General features: G+C 45.9%; 1 pseudogene; it reads right to left on the reverse strand.

The window, feature by feature from the left end:
• Nucleotides 1–1,590: 1,590 nt before the first annotated feature.
• On the reverse strand, nucleotides 1,591–2,670 carry LOC125524508 (uncharacterized; annotated as a pseudogene).
• Between the last annotated feature and the right edge of the window lie 3,287 nt (nucleotides 2,671–5,957).

Here is a 5,957-nt window from a genome sequence, read left to right on the forward strand (position 1 = left end):
TTCCACTCTATTTTTGCATTTCTGCAGCCCAGTCCACATATACATCCTTCCTTTGATAATGTTGCATATGTAGTGTAGATCCTTGCTTGCGAGTACTTTGGATGAGTACTCGCGGTTGCTTTGCTCCTCCTTTTCCCCTTTTATTTCTTCTTGCTGGTTGTTGCAACCAGATGGTGGTGTCCAGGAGCCAGATACCACCTTTGATGACTGCTACTACTCCCGAGGGTGCCTACTACTATGTGAAGACCGTCGACGACCAGGAGTAGTTAGGAGGCTCCTAGGCAGGAGGCCTTGCCTTTTCGATCGATATTGCTTTTGTGCTAGCCTTCTAAAAGAAAACTTGTTTAACTCATGTCTGTACTCAGATATTGTTGCTTCCGCTGACTCTTGTGTATTCGAGCTTATGTATTCGAGCCGTCGAGGCCCCTGGCTTGTAATATAAAGCTTGTATTATTTTAATTTGTGTCTAGAGTTGTGTTGTGATATCTTCCCGTGATTCCTTGATCTTGATCGTACACATTTGCATGTATGATTAGTGTATGATTGAATCGAGGGCGTCACAGAAACTGTCTGGAAAAAAATGCAGTTTTTCATCGGATCATCAATTACGAGTAGCAAAGTAAGGAAAAACCAATTAAGCGATGATGACTTCAACAACAAAGAGTACATGAATTACTAGACAACAAACCCACATTAGGTAAGCAATACGCACACACAAACCATGGCCGGGTCGACACGACATTTTTTTACAGCACACACGCCGCAGAAACTAACGCGCGCCGCCCACGCGGCTAGCCAGATTGGACGGGCTTGTCCTGCAATTCTTCTACTGCTGGCTTTGGCTCCGGCTCCCCGGTGCCTACATTCGGCACCGACACGTCGTTGGACAAGCTCTCCCCGTCGGCACAGGCTCCTCCGTTGCTGCCACCTGCGCCGACGCTCCTTCGCCGTAGTCGTACCTGTAGTATTGCTGGCCACGACACACATTGATGTGTTTTCCCCCTGCGTATGCACGTGCGGTTTGCTGAAAGGAAAGTTGGTGCAAGTTTATCAATCATGTGCGCGATGATGCCCTTTCCACCGCTCCACGCCAGCCTGCGGCACGCACCCCATCAGTACAACAAGGTCAGACACTTCCCTTTCCAGCTATGCGCGCAAGATGTCACCACCGGCCAATGGCTTCGAAGTACGTATGCCGCTCCAAACTCATTCATGACCACTTTGCTAACCGACGCACATATGTATGTACATGTGGCGACAGAGCCAGAGATATAGATAGATAGATAGATAGATAGATAGATAGATAGATAGACAGATAGATAGATATAGAGAGAGTATGACTTCTGTTTAAGCATGAGAGATCGTATGACCCGTGAATATGACATATTCGTGACATCATACGAAGGTCTAATTTGCAACGCAAAATATTATGTACTACAGTGTGCATCACAATGATACAAAAGTCGGAAACCCTTTTGAAAACAAATGTGGTTTTTCACCCGGTCATCAATGATGAGTAGCTAAATTAAGCAAAAACAAATTAAACGACAATAACTTCAACAACAAAGAGTACATGAATTACTAGAGGACAATCCCACGTTAGATAAGCAGTACATGAATTACTAGAGGACAAGCCCACATTAGGTAAGCAGTACGCACACACAAACCATGGCGGGATCGACACGGCAAATTATTACAGCACACAGGATGCACAAGCTAAGGCACGCCACCAACGCGGCTAGCCAGATTGGACGGGCTTGTCCTGCGATTCTTCTGCTGCTGGCTCTGGCTCGGCTCCTCCGTGCCCTCCCCCGGCGCCGGCACATCGTTGGACGAGCTCTCCTCGTCGCCAATGGCGGCTCCTCCGTTGCTGCTACCTGCGCCGTACGCTCCTTCCCCATACCCATACCCGTAGTATTGCTGGGTCATGACACGCTCTCCACCGAACACCTGGTACTGCCCGCCGACGTTGGCTCGCACGGGTGCCATTCCGACGGCGTACCCATGCACTGGAGCCCGGGGCCCATAGATGCCCCGCTGCATCTGAACCTGTAGCAGAGCCGGGGGAGCGTACACAGGCCGCTGCACCTGATTCTGAACCTGCACCGGAGCCGGGGGAGCATACACGGGCCGCTGCATCTGATTCTGAACCTGCACCGGAGCTGGGGGCGCGTACATCGGGCGCTGAGCCTGCAGCGGCACGGCGTGGATCACGGGCCGGGCCGCGCGCGGAGGCGCACTCGTCATGGCGCGGCTGTCGCCTGCAGCGGCACGACCTGTCCCCGCCTCGGGGTCGCGCATGCGGTGCAGGAAGACGCTGAGGGGCACGACGTAGTCGTCGAAGCCGAGGCGGTTTAGGGTCCACATGATGTCTTCGGCGTTGACGGTCTTGCGGTGCTGCATGCGGCACCGTTCGTTGGCCTCGCCGATGACGAAGCTGATGAACTCCGACACGCATTCCTGGATCGCTTCCTTGGCGTCGTCGGAGATCTTGGCGTGGGCAGGGAGCGCGCGGCGCATGATGCGGATCACGTTTGCGTTTGGCATCAGCCGGTCCTGCTCCCGCCCCACCGGCGTCGCCTGGGTAGGCGCCGGCGCCGCTGGTCCGTTGGGGACGCCGTCGTTCTCCATGGTTAGGGCTAGGCAAGGTCCAATGCAGGTAGTCGCACTTGGCTTTAGGGCAGTGCTTCTGATCGAGTTGCTTCAGTGTGTTAAATAGGCTGAGATAGGTATTAGGTGCTGCCTTAGCTGTCCTTTGTGTTGCAGATCAAACGACAAGTGTCCATTGAGTGGTTCTGGCGAAGACATGTACTCATGCATGAGGCTATTAATCAGAGGAAAACGATAAATCATACATATATGTATAAATGTGATCTCATCCCCTCCACATAGGATTGAAACTGTTGGTGGTTTTGAAACTGAAATGGCACATTAAGGGCATGGGCTACGGAGGCTATAGCAAATGCTGGTCTCATCCCCTCCACGTAGGATTGCACTGGTGAAGCAATCGCTGCATGTGATTGTCCTTGTTCATCCACTCATGCAACAAGCAGGTTTCCCCCCCTTTTTCCTTTCGCTCATGCTTTCCGCGGCCAAGCAGCAGCGCCTTCTGCAGGCGACTCTGACATGCTGCGAAGCCACCGTCCTAAACACAAAGCAACAAAGCTGCAACGTAATGACAACCAAATCAATGGCGGCACAGGATTTTGGAGAAGGATATCCAGAACAAGAAAACCAATGAAACTACAAGCACGAAAGAGATTGAATCTGTAATTTGCAAGTAAAAAGAGAGTGAATGTAAAGTAAACCTATAAAATTACAAAATTTTAATAAAATTATAAGGAAATGAATATTCTGTAGAGATGTGTGTAGTAATGTCAAAAATATATAATAGAAGTGAAAGAGAGAAAAAAAAAGAAACAATACCAAGAGAAAAGTACATGAAAAAAAGTTACGAAATAAGCTGAAATAAAATGCTAGGAGGAGATACTGAATTAAACCAAGACCTCTTACTTCGATGCATAAGAAACAACTTACTAAGCTACTGTAATCCCCCTATTTTGAATTTTTCTTCTTAATTATATCGTGCCTACGAGACAAGGTGATATTAACATATTAAAGTTTGCTTACCAATATATTTTGATATTTAGCTGAATACCTATGAATTATGATTGGATTGCTCCTGAGTCAAATGGAAACGAGTAGTATCAGCGATCTCACACACCGCGGAGCTTCAAAAAAATATGGGTAGGTGCAATTCAATCTCCGCGGTGTGTGAGATCGCACATTATCTTGAGATTGACGAAGTCTCGACAGACGCCTACGTAGTTGACGAGAACGTCTCCTCTCACTTAATGCACATTGCCAAAACTTGTCAGTCTCATGAGCCACTTTGGTAGCCCCTCTCTTGACTTTGGTTAGATTGAAATTCAATAGTAGTCCAGAGATTCCGAGCACCTCTATCTTCAAACTAACCAAAGTGGATCCGCTCAAAGAGTGATTAGAAAAAATCCAATGAGCAAACATGTAATCAATCATCGAAGTAATAGGATGGTCCAAAGTGAGAGCGATGTAAAGTCCCACCAGGCATAGACGCAACTCAACCACTTCATCCTAGGTTGAAACCAAGATCTTGCCCTCAGAGCCTCTTGCCATAACTCCCGGGCTAGCCAACTGGACATTTTTAGCAACAAAGGTAGCATCCACATCTAAGTTAGTGCAACAATCGATCGGAAGTGGCTCCCACAACAGACTTCTAGAAGTTGGTTTGTCACCAAGTTGCTACGGAACACCAGTGATTTGTCTTTAAATTCAAGTACTGAAGAAGACATGGTAAAACTCAGAAAAAAGGACCAATAGTTGTCCAAAATATTAACGGATGCCATGATAGACGCATTTCCTCTCCAAAAATAACATCATTCCTTAAGGTCCAGGCCCTCCAGAATATAAATAAAATCTTGGAATGAGTGGAAGTATCAACTCTGTCCACCAAGACCAACAACCGATCCACACTTGAATTCATGAAAACATACTCATATGGGAAATTCCAAATGTTTCAGAGACCCAAGCGTAAAGTGCAACCTTCATACAAGTTACTATGACATGAAAAAGATACTCTTCGGTAGAATCACATATGAAACACACCCCACAGGTGTTTTTCCAATGCTTCTTTCTATTAACATGTACAATGAGATTGTTCGACACTCGCCAAGCAAAGACTCAAATTTCTATGGCACATTAGCCTTCAACACAAGACTCCACATCTTCCTTTCCCCATACGTCGCTGCTATACCATAACGGATGAATACCCAATATTTTGGACGTGCTGGAACGTGAAGTTACCTTAGCTTGCTAAGATATAAGCTTGTGTAGATTTTCAAAAAGTGCATTTTTGTCTTGTGCTTCAAACTTTTTTTGAGAAAATGGTGAGTAGGCAACAGATATGTCTCAAACGTATTTATATTTTTTTATTGTTTCATGCTATATTTATGTCATTGTGGTATAGCTTTGACACAAATTTCTCAGTGCCATTTATTGTTTTTGAAGTTTCCACGAAAATCATTTTTTGGGACAAAAAAAATCCAGAAAAAATCAGCGGAAATATGAAGTCTAGACGCTTCAAGGAAGCTCCAACATAGGGCAGGGTGGCACACAGGGGACCCACGCACCAGGAGGGAGCGCGTGTGGTGGGCTCATGTGGGCCCGCTTAACCTCCGATCCACCACCTCTCAGTCCCTGAGCCATTATATACCTTCGAAACCCTTCATTATTTCTAAACCCGAATTTTTTGCCACCGCACACCTCTATTTTTCACGATCCAATATAGAGGCCTTTTTCGGTACTCTGACGAAGGGGAAATTGTTCACGGTGGCCATCTCCATCAACATGAAGGCCGTCATGATCACCCGTGAGTAGTTTTGTTTGGACTATGGTTCCATAACAGTAGCTAGATGGTTCCCTTGCTTCTCAATACATCTCATGAGCTCCCCTACATGATTGCGATCCATCTAATGTAATCTGTTGGTGTGTTTGTCGGGATATGATGAATTGTCGTTTTATGATCAAATTTATTCATGAGTCTTTTTTAGATATATTTGGTTTCTTTGCTAAATAATTCTTATTCCTATATGCTCTCCGATCTATTCTTCTTTGTTTGGCCAAGTTTGGGGTTTGATCTTGAAGAGGGAGCTGTGTATGATAGTTGGCTTCAACTATGCAAGTAAGCTACCAAAGTGATAGAAAGTGGAAAAGTCTTGTATCGTGTTGTTGCCACTAGGGATAAAAATATGCTTGTGTAGTTGCCCATTGAACACATAGTGAAGACAATATATCATCTACTTCATGTCATCATACGCAGTGCAATAATCTGGTTTTACTTAATACTTTAAGATGCATGCTGGATAGCAGTCTTGCATGGATTATTAGTTATATATAGATACAGTTGGATAAAAGTCTAT

Source organism: Triticum urartu, chromosome 7A, assembly GCF_056163025.1.
Source record: "Triticum urartu cultivar PI428250 chromosome 7A, HENAU_Tu73, whole genome shotgun sequence".
Classification (NCBI taxonomy): Eukaryota; Viridiplantae; Streptophyta; class Magnoliopsida; order Poales; family Poaceae; genus Triticum; species Triticum urartu.